Source organism: Epinephelus moara, chromosome 14 (assembly GCF_006386435.1).
Source record: "Epinephelus moara isolate mb chromosome 14, YSFRI_EMoa_1.0, whole genome shotgun sequence".
NCBI classification, from domain to species: Eukaryota; Metazoa; Chordata; class Actinopteri; order Perciformes; family Serranidae; genus Epinephelus; species Epinephelus moara.
The window spans coordinates 28,513,293-28,528,107 of NC_065519.1; the positions used below are offsets into that span (position 1 = coordinate 28,513,293).

General features: G+C 41.8%; 1 protein-coding gene across 4 annotated transcripts in view; it reads left to right on the forward strand.

Annotated features, from left to right (window-relative positions):
- Nucleotides 1-6,115: 6,115 nt before the first annotated feature.
- lingo2b (leucine rich repeat and Ig domain containing 2b) overlaps nucleotides 6,116-14,815 on the forward strand; it is a 61,381-nt gene continuing 52,681 nt past the window's right edge. Inside the window, exons 1-2 of one of the 4 annotated variants that reach the window (XM_050062403.1) lie at nucleotides 6,116-6,464; nucleotides 9,083-9,128. The gene's annotated coding sequence lies outside the window, so the exon portion shown is untranslated. Of the gene's footprint in view, nucleotides 6,465-6,573; nucleotides 6,690-9,082; nucleotides 9,129-14,815 lie in introns of those variants that run through there. The other 3 variants (XM_050062402.1, XM_050062400.1, XM_050062401.1) reach the window with 3 other exon arrangements.

Consider the following 14,815-nt stretch of genomic DNA (forward strand, 5'->3'; position numbering starts at 1 on the left):
GTGTAGTCTTCAATGTGGGGATGGTGTTTACCCCCCTGGGCTGAAACTGGGAGACGGATCCATGAAAGTGGAGTCTGATAGCTAAGGGCTCTGGCTCCCATTCTACTTTTGGAGACTCTAGGAACCACAGGTGCATTCTTGGAGCATAGAGTTCTAAGACAAGACAAGACAAGACAAGACAAGACAAGACAAGACAAGACTTTATTGTCCATTCTAACAGAAATTTGTCTTGCACCCACAAGCTCTACACAATTACCAGAATGACACGAAAAGACATAAAAAGACATCGGTCGGATCTCCCTCTAGAAGTCACCAAAAAGAATATACACAAAAGGCTGCCATATGCCCCTCCGACAAAGACTGTTATGTGATGTGACAAACACATCCACATCATATATGAGCATGGTCTCACTCCAAAATCGTCGAAATCCGGCGCTTGGGCAGTGACTTGCAGCGTCAGAAACCAACGAAAAAGGCGCCCTTAAACGTCGGCATGATACACGGCTAGTTGCCGTTGTAGTTTAACTCAGACTTTCACCTTCTTTTTGCATCCTGTAAGATTCTAAAGCCAAACCCTGTTCTATTTTCCTAAGCCTAACCATGTGTTTTTCTTGCCTAAACCCAACCATGTTTTTGTTGTTGAAGGAAAAAAAAAAGTCAATTCGCAGTGTTGTACTGAAATAGTGCGTTTATTTTGAAAGAGTCTGTATGTAAACATTAAATTTCCTATGAAAATGGAAGTGTATGTTGAAAGAAGACAACTTGCCATGATGTCCCAGAACATCAAAAACCAACACACCCAGGGTATCTTGCACGTCGTATGTGGAAATGGAAAATCCATGACCAAAACATCAATATGTGACGAGGTTGGTTTACCCAGTCACAGTATGTGTGTGGGGTACAATTCCAGTGGGAAAATAGGGTACAAGCTCTCAAAGATTTGGTAGTTCCTGACCACCAGTGTCTGCATGAGACGCAATGGGCTTTTAACAACCTTCAGTGTAAATCCTTTTCATTATCAGACATTCAGAGCAACAGACATAGTATAAAAAGCATGAAAGTCTGCTTAGGATGGATGGGAGGCGAGATGGATGGGGACAAGAAGCACAGGACTTTTACCAGGACATTGGTGTTTGTGTCCCATGTAAAACTTAAAGTCGAAGTTAAATTATTCTTTCACATCAGCTGTTAACCAGGTGAGCAATTAGTCACTCGTTAGTCATTTGTTAGTCATGTTAATTGATAATTACATCAACCACAATCTTTTCCTAACCCTGACCAAGTACTTTTGTCTCCTGCTGAGTCCTTCTTAGTCACATGAGTAAACTCATACCCTATCCCAATGTCTGTGTAACCCTAACCAAGTAGTTTTGTTGCCTTAACCTTTTTTGTCATGTGAGTTGACTCATGCATCTAATATAAACTCTGATCATTTTGTAACCTTAACCAAGTAGTTTTGTTTCTTGCACATAACCACCTACGCCTTGTTGCTTTAACTTAACCCTGGACCCCCTTTCAGTCACGTGAGTTGACTCATGCAGCAAACATCAACCACAATCATTTTGTAACCATTACCAAGTCGCTTTGTTGCCTTCACCTAACCACTTACCCCCTTACCCTGCAGCACTGTAATGGTGCCATGGGCTTCTGCCTAAGCGTCAATATATGACGAGTAGGGATGCACTTATTTTGCTCACTAAGGTATGCTTTGTTAAAGTTGTTTGAATGCACTCGTGTGCCTAGTTATTTATTTAATTTTCTTAGTTTTATGGCCTTAACTGTTTTCATGCAGAATATGAACAGGCTGCCAGTCATGCTGTCTTGTAATTTTTGAAATTTTGTAATTGTAGGCTATCACAAAAACTATCAGACTGGACTTAAGGACTCATACCCCCTTCCACGAGTCATAGTTACTTCAGCTTGCTTAAAAAAACAAAAAAAACAAACAAATGTGGATGGATTTCTGTGGCTATGACTCCTCAAAGTACAATAATTTTAAACCTCTGGTGCCATGGTTTAACATTTCTCATCTGGCAACGCTAGTTACATTTCAAGCTACAGCCAGGAAATGGTTAGCTTAGCTAAAAAGACTAGAAACAGCTAGCCTGTCTCCCCAAAGTTCAAAAACCCACCTACCAGCACCTCTAAAGCTCACTAATTCACACCCTATATCTTGTAAAACTCCCCATAAAGCCGTGGCAGCTTTTCTCTCCTAGGTTTTTGTGTGGATTAAACAAACCAGATGTAAAATGTGTAAATACCTATGCCAAGCATTTCCTGCTCCATAACCTAAATCCCTTCCTCGATACAAACCTATATAATATGCCATACTTTAGAAGATTTCTCATATCTTGCTGTCTTTGTGTGGACATTGGTCCTCACAGAAATAGAAGTATAAGAAACCCTCTCACACACATTTCATGTCTTCATTATGCCACGTGTGAGTCGGGGATCCCCTGTGACTCACAGTATGGGGGTATGTCACAGGAGATTAAAATACGCAACAGATAAAGGGAAGTGTGGCGTGTATGAGTAACGAGGATAAAGGGTAAGAATGGATAAAAGCCGATCTCAGAATAAGAGTCGCACAGGGCAGACTTAGGAAGAAACAAGAAATAAAAAAGAGGAAGGGGAGGTAGAAACAAAATAGATTCCACAGACGCACCTCTCTTTTTTGCCTCATGCTGTGAGCTGCGGTTCACTGGTAAAAGCAGACTGATTAACTTGGAAGACTGGTTTCCCACCACCCCAGCAGCAAGCCAGCCAGAATATGAAATAGGACTTCCTGTGAAAGATTTCAAAATAAAACATTAAACACAAGTGCTTTTTGCAAAATTAATTTCAGACAAACCATCTAAAATCGCTCTGATATATTTTCTGGTTATACATGTTTTCCCTGGACACTCTAGTTGTAAAGTAGTTGCTACTGTCTATATTTAAACGTGAAAGCAAATCCTGCTCAGGAGAGATGTGATCAGAGTGTGAGTGACTGGCTATGTGAGCCATTGGTATTGATCTGTTTTAAAAACCCAGATAAGCTTATCTTGAAGCCAGTGTTGTCCACCTCTGATGTAATGATTCATTTGTTTCAACAGAAATTGATTGGAGAATTGATCGATGCCAGTTGTCTATGAGAAGCCTTTTAGTTGATGCTAATGTGACATTTTGACCCGATTCTACACACAAAAGCATGAGTGCTCACCATCATTATCATGTCTTCTTCCTTCTTGTGCCTCTCATTATTCTAAATTTGGGATTGACACAAGAAGCTTAGTGTCAAAGTGAATGACTTTTGTTTGCATGCAAATAGTCATAATAGGGCTAGTGTGTTGGTAATTTGCTCCATTTTGGTCAAATGTACTGCACAGAGGACCGATAGTGACTTCTTTGAAAATGAATGAATGAATGATGGATGGATGGATGGAAAAGATGAATAAATGGTGAAATATGTTAAGCAATCAATAACATGGTACATGACAAATTGATAATAGTACAAGAACAGACGAAGAAATGAGGAAATAGATCACTAAAATGACCAGAGGGAAAAAAATCGATAGATAGATAAATTCACACACTATGTGATCAGGGCTGATAGCAAGATGCCAGGATCCACTTGGGTTTTGGACATACTGAAAAAGCGGTAAAAAGGAAACCCTACCTGGACCAGGTTAGACTAGTCACCCTTTATCAAACACAATTTGCGTAATCCAGTTGAAATGCATGTACATTTTTAAGTGGCAGCAATCTCAAGTCAGTCTGCAGCTGATCCCAACACAAAAGTGGACAAGGTCCAGAACTTGATCAAATGTTATGGTTAAAACTTGTTAATCTATGATTAGTAATGTTTGTAGTTCAATACAGCAACAAATTTGATCTATTTTAGCAACAGTAATAAGCTAAGACGCTGTTGATTAGGAAGTATTCATTTGAGGACATTGGGACTTTATTATCATCTCATTTGAGGACATTGGGACTTTATTATCATCTCATTTGAGGACATTGGGATTTAATTATTGTTGACAATGTGTAGTTTATCATACTTATCGGGTCCTACTGATCCCAAATAGCTAGGAGGAATTAAAAATGCATACTACACAAAAGTTCGGGTCTCAGGAAGATAAATATAGTTTGGATAGCTTCCGACTCCTTTACTCGGAACTATGAAGACCTCTACTGTTGGGTCCCACCTATTGACCCTAACTACCTTTATCTCTTGCCAGTCTTTTTTGTTGTCAGCCATTACTCACCAGTAGCCTTTACTTTTCCCCAGCAGTTAGCCAGCACCTCCAACTCTGCAATCTGAACCCCTCTACACCCTGCTGACCTTCATCTATTCTTTACCTTCCTCAGCCTCTAGTCCCCCTACCCTCCAGTGCTTTACTATTAATGACTTTTTAAACCTATCCTATGTGTCTCCCTGTGTTTGCGTCTGGGTCATAGACTGTATATTAAGATGGACGACATTACAGCTCCCCAAAAGTGAAGCCAAAACATCTCGATCACCCCCTGGTGGCTGGCTGCAGTACAGGTTGTAAACCTCGCCCACTCTGTGATAGCAGATAGGACATGGGACAAACTAAATGTACTCATCAAATCAATTCATTTAATCATTTTTTGTCATATTAAGTACTTCTTATCACACTGATGTAGGTCCAAGTGTTTCTGATAAGTTTGGCTCCAAATGAGGTCACCAGCGCAGGATGGCGGCTGCTGTATCCAGAATATTTTGGCTTCATTTTTGTACCATGGGTGATACAAAGTCCATCTGACTATGCATACTACACAAACATGCTATATATGGGGCGGCTGAGGCACAGAAGATAGGGCGGGTCGTCCACCAATCGGAAGATTGATTATTCGATCCACAGCTCCTCCTCAAGCATATCGAAGTATCCTTGGGCAAGATATTGAACCCCAAATTGCTCCTGCTGTAAATAAAGTGTAAAAGCGCTTTGAGTGATTAGAAGACTAGAAAAGCGCTATACAAGTGATCGGACTACTTTTGAACATAAAAGGTTTATATGACAATAAATGAGTTACTGCTTCAAGCGAGGGAGTTCAAGTATCTCGGGATCTTGTTCATGAGTGAGGATAAAATGGAGTGTGAGATGGTTTGGCGGTTTGGTGTGGCTTCTGCAGTGATGTGGGCGCTGTGCCAGACCGTTGTGATGAAGACGGAACAGAGCCGGAAGGCGAAGCTTTCGAATTACTGGTCCATCTACATCCCAACCCTCACCTATGGTCATGAGCTCTGGGTAGTGACCTAAAGAATTAGATCGCAGATACAAGCGGCCGAAATGAGTTTCCTCCGTGAGGTGGCTGGGCTCAGCCTTAGAGGTAGAGTGAGGAGCTCGGACATCTGGAGGGAGCTCGGAGTAGAGCCGTTGCTCCTTCGTGTCGAAAGGGGTCAGTTGAGGTGGTTCTGGTATCTGATCAGGTTACTGCCTGGGTGCCTGAGATGGAGTGGGCATGTCCCACTGGTAGGAGGCCCCGGGGCAAACCCAGAACATGCTGGTGGGATTACATATTTCATCTGGCCTGGAATGCTTTGCTTGGCCTGCTGTCCCCACAACCTGGCCCCGGGTGAGTGGATGAAAATGGATGACACTAATTTGATGTGCTTGGTTGGAATCATTTGAGCATTTTTTTTTTAAAAAAATCTGTACTGCAAACCATATTAAAAAAGGAGGATCCTGCTGAAAGAAAAATGAATCCACATGAGACACATTCCATCATATATCTGTATATTTTATCTTTTAGTTTCTTAATGTATTTACCAATAAAATAATTTCTTCAGTGCATTTATTCACTCCTGTGTAAGACAGCAGCAGGCACACAGCCTGACTTGCAATTAAAGATCTCTGGATAACCAGTGTCCTGCAGGGTTTTTTTCTGTGATCCTTTGTGCCAACATTTGCAGTGCACACAAGTGACGTCAGCCACCTTGTCTTTGGTTATTTAATGTTTTCATCTGTTATTTTATATTCTCTGTCAGGCTTTTATTGTGAAGGCAGGAGTAGCTGAGTCTCTGTGTGGCTGCAGCTGCGGGCTTTACGCATCTCTGTCTCTCTCCTCTGCCTCCCTCTACCTCTCTCTACCCACCGTCACCCAGCGCTGTGCCGATGACTCGTTAAACCCGGAGCCGCCGCCAGGAAGGATGAGCCTGCCCGGTTACCGGAGACAAAAGCACATCTGAGAAAAAAAAAAAAGAAAAAGAGAAAAAATTAAAAAGAAAAACCGGATTTTTTTAAGAAGGTAGTTTTTGATGGAAGACAGAGTGGAAGGAGACCAACTCAGTGAGAGGATTGCATCCCCAGTGTGTGCAAGTGTGTGAGTGTGTCAATCAGAGTGTGTGTGTGTGTGTGTGTGTGTGTGTGTGTGTGTGTGTGTGTGCCTCGGACTCCCCGTTCAGTGATGTAAAACGTGAAGGTGGATTTTTTGGCATGTGGAGGAGCAGGTAAAAGGTAAGACTCATGACACTCCGCTGAGCACTGAACAGCTCTCACACTCCAGTTTGGAGCTCCGTTGGCAATCTGTTGCCAGGATGAATGAAAATATTTTCTTGCACGACTNGTGTGTGTGTGTGTGTGTGTGTGTGTGTGTGTGTGTGTGTGTGTGCCTCGGACTCCCCGTTCAGTGATGTAAAACGTGAAGGTGGATTTTTTGGCATGTGGAGGAGCAGGTAAAAGGTAAGACTCATGACACTCCGCTGAGCACTGAACAGCTCTCACACTCCAGTTTGGAGCTCCGTTGGCAATCTGTTGCCAGGATGAATGAAAATATTTTCCTTGCACGACTCAGTAGCTAATAACTGACTGTTAACTCGCAGGAAAAAAGATATTGACACTTGGTTTCATCAGCAGGCTGTAGGCGTAGTCCCTATCTGGGCACGAGGTGTGAGCATTTTGGGGTTGGATGCAAGTAATTTAATAAATAAATAAACAAACAAGAGAAGTGATGAGGTGCCCATGACGTCTGTGATGAATGAGGATGGAGATAAAAGCTCAAGCTTCAGTTTGGGAGTGATGTAGGTGTTGAGGGGAGAAGAATGTGGTGCATTCAGTGTGTGAGTTTGGGTGGATGACGACACTTGCCTCCCTCCAGCATTGTGGGATGAAAAGAGAGTCAATTAAGTGATGTTACATGTAAAAAAAAAATGTGTCAATGGTGTGGTGTCGCCTGTGGATGGGACTGTAGTTTTCTTCCACTGATGCAGCAAAGAGATTGCATCTGTGCCCTGGACGACATGATGACACCAACACACTTCACAAGGTGGATAAAACCCTCCCCGAGCTGCACAGCGGGGGATGACACATGCACTGTATGAAGTTGGCGGCTGGTGCTCTGCTGTGAGTCAAAGTGGCCCTGCAGCAGAGGAACACAGTCCTTTTTTTGTACCCCCCAGAGTGGACCAGGATCTCGAAAAGCCTGCGGGGGTGAGATGTAGTGTAGATATATTCTTTCATGCGGATGAGTGCTTGAGAAAAAAAAAGAACCTTACTTTACACACTTCTATCCTGACCTTAAGTATGAGAAATAGGACTGAATTATAAATGAGTTATGCTCCAGCCAAGGGATTCAGCTACTGTCTCTCGTCTGACTTCAGCAGGCATTAATTGAGTATGGCATGCCTAAGGTAATTAAATCTGCTTGTTCTTATCTTTCTAACGGAGAGCAAAGTTCAGGGGGAAATTGCCAGATATGCATCTGTAAGCCATATCTAAAAATAAAAAAAGGGGGCGTTCAGGAACAACAGTTTGTTGAGCTGTGTCAAATAATTCATCACCAGATTTCTACATCTTGTGCCCATGAATATGGAATATCAAAGTAAGTTTTCTCATGACAAATGGATTCAGGCGCGGGGACTTCGCCGTACGTCAGGGTTTTTCGACAACTGCCGCCCCTGTTGTCTCTAAGCAAGAGGGATGCTAATGGAGGAGAGAGAGGATACAGGCGTTACCGCTGCAAGAGAGAGGGAGAGAGTGAGAGTGAGTCTGTGAGAGAGAGTGTGTGTGAGGCGTTTCCATGGCAACCTGTCAGGGGTGTGTTTGGTCCCTGGAGACGTTGAGGAAAGGAGGGGAGGAGAGAGATGAGAAGCGAGGAGAAAACTATCCCTCGTTAAGGGTGAGAGGGGGATGGGAAAGGAGATAATGGAGGGAAGAGGGGAAGGTGGGTTTGTCTCCCCCACCTCCTATTGTTTGCTTTTCCTCCTTTCCCGTGTTTTGCTCTCCCTCCTGGGCTTCCTCTTCTTCTTCCTCACGCCACCTTCTCTGTTCATTTGGAAGTAACTGGCAGGGCTCGTCATGCCTGCGTTTGTGTCATATGGGAGGGTTTTCACGGTTATCATCAAGTGCGTGAGAGTGTTTCAACTCGTTTCGCCTCCTGATGGTTTTCTTTTGACTTTGATTGCACTTTCTTTTCTTTGAACGCTTCCTTGATGTGTCTTCAGTGAGTCACGCTAACCCTGACCAAAATCTTGACCTCCGCAGCCTTCGTTGGTCAAGTTCAAAACCCTGCGTTTATCACTCCTCTTGATGAGCTAACTAATGAGTTAACATCCCACCCATGTGGCTGCGCACCAACCAGCTGGTTGCTTCTTGGCACTTCTATTTCCGTCAGATGGTGCCAATAATGTGGAGAAGCAATGCCAGTGTTTGGGCTTTATCTGCTGAGTGTTTAGCTCTGTTTACTTCTACTGATTACCTTCATTGGTATTGCTAGGACGTCCATGATCGGTGGCTTTTAGCTTCGACTCAACAGACACAATACAGTGCACATCTGGACACAACCAAGCGACACACCCACAGTAAATTAACATTTAAAAAAAATCACTGATGCCGAATGTAAGAATGAAGCCATGCACATTAAAGCTCTGGAACTGATGATGTAAAATATCTCCTTAATCCTTACTGTAAAAGGACAAATGCCACATGTTGCAGCAACAAGTGTGACCTAGAGATCCAGATTCTTACGCAAAAGTTAAGCACGTTACGCCTTCATGAATTCAAATTGTTTATAGTGCTGTGAAATGTATGCATAAGGAGAAAATATACATTAACTTGTACCTGTCTTTCCAATGCAGTGTGAGAGCAGGATGAGGTAACATAATGGAGGCTGAGAAATGCAAGGTGAGTTGCACTGATAGGGAACTGATAAGATTTTATTGAGGCCAATGCCATTATCGCTTCTGCTTATCGGTCCAAGTCTTTATCGAGTCCCTTAATGATTCCTGATCAATTTTCTGTGTGGAAAAAAGTAGGCGTGCACAGGTTTTCAGCGTCAACCCAGCTGTATATCATCTCTGAGTACGAGCGCAGTGTGAAACGAGAGGATACACAGCCTGATGGCATGACATTGATGTTAAATGTCCTCGTGCTGAATGGTTTGAAAGCAGTGGTGTGTAAAATACACGTCATTCCTGGAATTTAAATGAACAGTGTGTAAGATTTATGGGAATTTGGTGGCATCTAGTGGTGAGGATTGCAAATTGACACCAGCCGAAACGTCTCCTGGTTAGAATTCCTACAGTGTTAATTGCTCAGGTTTTTACTGGGAGCTGAATTATCCGCGGAGGTCACCTCCTCTCTAGAACACAAAGGAACATGGTGATTTAAACTGGTAAAATCACTGAATAAAGCAGTGTCGTGTTAGAAATGTTTTTCCTATGCTGTTTGGCAGATTATAGATGGGCCGCTAGCCCAGCACCTGCTGATGTGAACTCACCTCTTTTCTGATCCAGGAGGTTTTTACCGGGAGCCGAATTATTGGCAGAGGTCTCCTCCTCTCTGTAACAAACGAGCCTGGTAATTTCAACACATTGTCACTGTGACCACATCACGTATTGACATTTGGTCGTGAATTTTTTTCAAGTCCAGATACGACATGGGTGCGTTGGTTACTGACGTTCTGGGACAGTCAAGTTCTGCCGGTTTCAAATTACACTTTCACAGAAAATTTACTGTTGACATAGAGTCTCTTTCAGAACAAACGCACCACGTCGGTACAACACTGTAGATTGACATTTTTTTTGTTCAACAACTAACGCACTTGGTTGGGTTTAGGCAACAAAAACACGTGGATGGATATGTGGTTGGGTTTAGGAAAAAAGTATATTCTAATGGGACGCAAAAACTGCTCTCCTGGGTGAAAGTCAGTGTTTGTTGGACCCATCCACCACCCCTCATGCCCACCCTACTCAAACTTTCGACACCTTAACTTGTTCTTGTCCCGTCGCCTGGTGAACATGGCGATCTCCGTAGATGAGGACCTGCTCCCTATGTAGATATAAACGGCTTATTCTAAGGTAACGAAAACATGATTTTTATTTTCAGGTCATTTTACACTAAAAAAAACATAATCCATTGCTGCCGACATATCCCCCTACATCCTACACACTGAACCTTTAAGCCCATGCTGTGTGGAAAGATGCTTCACTGTATTGCTGCTGTTTCCAACCTTATTTGAAATTACACTGTTGTCATGCCATATGTTGGACTGTGTCTTCCCCTCTGCCGTGACTTCTTTCTTGCAAGTTTCATTAGCGACGCACAAGTTGTACATCATTGTTTTGCAGAGCACAACTGCTAGGAAAAACTGGAACTGATTAGTTGGGAGGCATACGGTTTTGATGGATCAGACAATTTGGAACCAGGTTTCAACTGGAACCGGTTCTTAGCACTGACATATTGCTCAGGCCAAAGCAGTAGTCCACTGTGTTTAAGCGCAGCTGCTCCCAGATAATTTTAGTAAGAGTTAATGATCAGCTGTCAGTCACCCAGTGCCTGTTTTACTGTGCTTGCTAAAGTAAGATTGGCATTAATCAGCTAAATTAGAAAGTCAAATTATTTGTATCCAGACAAATTAGAGCTGTGTGTTATTTATTTTTATTTTTTTATCTCTTACACCCCCGTTCTGCTATTAGTGCACGCATTTAAGTCATTGTTCTGCAATCAACCGTCATAACCACAATAAAACAACAGCTGGCTGCTGAACAGCACCATTATTAATGCAAGGACTTGGCAAATTTACACACACAACTTCAATTGCTTTAATAATGATCCTTTTTTCTACACCATAATATCCCAGATGTTGGAGCCTCCCTCCAGCACATGAACATGCTAATAAAACTGCACTAGACCAACAATATGACACACTTTTAATCGCATTACTGGAATGATCAGTGTTGGGATTGTTACTCAAAAAAAGAATTGTATTGTTACTTTCAAAAAACTAATGGATTACTGTACTTAATTACTCACAGTAGTACAAAGTAGTTTGTTACACTACTTGTTACATTACTTTTGTGTTACTCGGCAACATCACTGCACGTAATTGCCACTTTACGCTATAACATTAAAATGTACATATGCTCACGTATCAGCGCAAATACCTGTCCTAATAAGGAAGAACCCCATTAGATGGCTTCATGACAGACTAGCCAGCCTTATCCAACATGTTTATCACTTAAGCGGTGATTATACCTCATGACGAAGAGTCTCTCAAATCGTTTGTCAGACAACACGATCCCCCACGGAGTCAGCACGAGGCTGCCCAGGCACAGGGCCTCTACACAGGCACGCTGGGCGGTATCACTGTTGTCGGCAGACTTGGCACATTTGATTTTTTTGTTTTCTATCCACCCATTCTTATTTATTTAATGCAAGTAACAGCATAATTGTTTGATTTGTAAACTATATTTGATTACTGAATTTAGGACCAGTAATGCATTACATTATTGCGTTACAGACAAATATAATGTGTTGACAACAACTAACATCAAAGAACTAGTTGCGACAAAGGCTAACTGTTACTCTGCCTCACGCCACTGTCTTGGCTTGAAAGTTGCACTTGAACACATTGCAAAGACTACATCCAACGGCCAATGAGCGTGTACATTCTGTGACTGCATGAGAGGAAATAACTCTTTATGTATTCGTCATTAAAAAATAGAATCTGGTTTTGGGTTGAATAAGCTATTTAGCCAGTTTGCACATTAACAATACAACCCGATGTTGAATGAATTTTTCGTTCACTGAGTTGAATAGCTAATCATTGCTATTATTATTATTTTACTCATGGATGGGCTCCACTGACTCCAATGTTGATTCAACAGGCGGAGTCAACCGAAAAACACCATACATGGCCGACTAATGCCAATGGTAAGGGACACAGCACAAAAACTAGGGCAACAGATGCTTACCGATGGTCTGACATTGACAGACAGCCAACTGTCGGCTTGGTATGTCAGGGCCACAGACTGTAAAAATAATGGGCATAGCCACTATGACATAACCTATAGGTTTGTGCAATAGTTTTTGAAGCCTTGAGTTTAGCATTTTGACTGTCACCACCTTGTTTTTTTTTGGAGCCAGAAGTGACCCTATCTGCATGCAGCCTGTCACCTAAAGCAGCCCGCCCTTAATTATGCATAACTTTAAGACTTTATAAAATGTTAACTGGTAAATTATATAAAAATTCACTCCCCATACAGTTGATATAAAGGGAGAAATTAGCTATGGAGAGCAAAACCAATTTGTGTACCAGGCTGTAAACATGTTTATCTCTGCTGTAAATTTGGGCATTTTAATATTGGGGTCTATGGGAAGCGACTGGCTTCTGGACCCAGATCATTCATAGAATAGGACAGTCTCTTAAAGTTTATTTTATAGTGTACTGAGATTACCTGAAAACAAGTGGCTGATTGGATGAAACACATTCAACTGCTTGCAACACACCCATGTGCTGCAAAAAGAATATCTGACTTGTACTACAAAAACATCAGTTTATTCTTGACAGACAAACAAGAGAAAAGCAATTTTCAGTGGACAACAGCTCTTTTTGTGCTTTGCAGTGTATTGCTTTCACAATCAGTAACATTCCTTGAGAGTTTTAATTCAGGCCCTTTCCTGTGTGTTCCTGTGTAGATTGTGGTAATTGAACCTCAGATCTTAAAGCAGTGAAGCATCCAACACGCTCATTGTGTGTACGAGTCAGCGCAGAGAGCCTTTCTCTCTTTTACTGTTAATGGACAGCAGTGGCAAAATTAGTGGAGAATTAACTGTTTCAATGTGCCTTCCCCAAAGCAGTCTAGACAGTAAAGCAATGCCAAATGCACTGCAGTAGAAAAGCATGAGACAAAAAGCTTCACTTCCATTCAAAGGTATATTCTCACCAAAAACGTGATCACACCTGAAGAGTGATATTTACAAAGCTGTCAAGTTCTCAGGCTTTTCCCTTACAGGATTACATCACAGTAAAAAAAAAAACAAGCTATCCAGAATGTGCAGATGTCAGTGTAAGGTGCAGTATGGAGGAGGACTTTTATGTAGCTCATAGATTTCTTAAGCAAAGGAAGAGGTTACTGCAACAAGACAAGAAAAGTCATCCAAATGCCGAATTACACAGACGTGCTTCAAATTGCAGGGATGGAACCACTCCTAAACTGGAACTGCTCTTTAGGTGACGTTAAGAGCTCTCTGAGAGTATTCTCAAAATAGTCACAAAAACAGGGTGCATCTCAGTCTTCCAATACTAGGTGCTCTGCCAGACTGGCTGAAAAGCTAAAAGACAACTCTCCATAAAAAATCTACAAATCTTGGCAAGGTTGTGTATGCACTGAATTTTAACTGAACAGTTATGTAAAGGGGGTGGCAGGTTCACAGATGTCTGATTTAAAGGGACAGTTGACCCCAAAATCATAATAACATACTTTGCCTCTTACCTGCTACTTATCAATCTAGAACTGGATGAGTTGACGAGTGTTTGAGATATTGGCTGTACAAATGTCTGCCTTCTCTCCAATATAATTAAACTGATGGCACTCGGCTTGTGGAGCTCAAAGAGACAAAAAATACATTTGAAAAACACATGACCTGGTTACTCCACAGACCTTGTTGTGAGCAGTTTCACGTAGGAACTAGGGCTGCCCCCTAATAGTCAACCAAACAGTCGACCAGAGAGGTCATTAGTTGGCAAGACTTCATAGGAGCTGCAGCTTGTCAAAATAAATCAAAATCTATATGACTGGACCATGAAGGAATTTAATTTGAAAGGGCAAACACGGGAAAGTGTTCACGCTCAGCAGTCAGACAGGAGTCGTGTTAATTCACAGGGCTAGTTAATAACATGTCAGTCAGAAAACCCAAAGTGTGTAAGTGTGTGTAAACATGTAAGTAGCTACATGCCCATTAGCCACTTGGCACAGACATTACCGCTTTGTTGACAACGCAATTAACAGGCGGCTCGCTCAGTGTGTGACGTGCATTTGTAGATAAAGTATAGGCCTATATTAATGAGGGTTCATTTGTGCGGTTTTGTATTTCTCTGTAGTGTAGCACAGTGTTAACAATGTTACTGATACTATTCTTTCTCAGACCTTGAACTCAAACCATTGTGTTGTTCGCCCAAAATATGTAATTTTATAATTAAATTAATANAGTGTTAACAATGTTACTGATACTATTCTTTCTCAGACCTTGAACTCAAACCATTGTGTTGTTCGCCCAAAATATGTAATTTTATAATTAAATTAATATCGTAAACATATGAGTTACTAGTCAACTAATGGCCCTAAATGATGACTATTGGTCATCTAGGGAAATTCTTAGTGGGGGGCAGCCCTAGTAGGGACTATTTTCTTCCTACTAAACTACAAACGCCAACCATATCACCAAGCAGACAGAAGTGTGCATCTCAATACGAGCTTCATTTTGCACTGTGATATGGTGTAGTTAGGTAGAAAAAATAGTTCCTACATGAAACTGTTCACAAAAAAGTTCATTAACATTGCTGTTGAGTTAAAAAAAAAAAAAAAAAA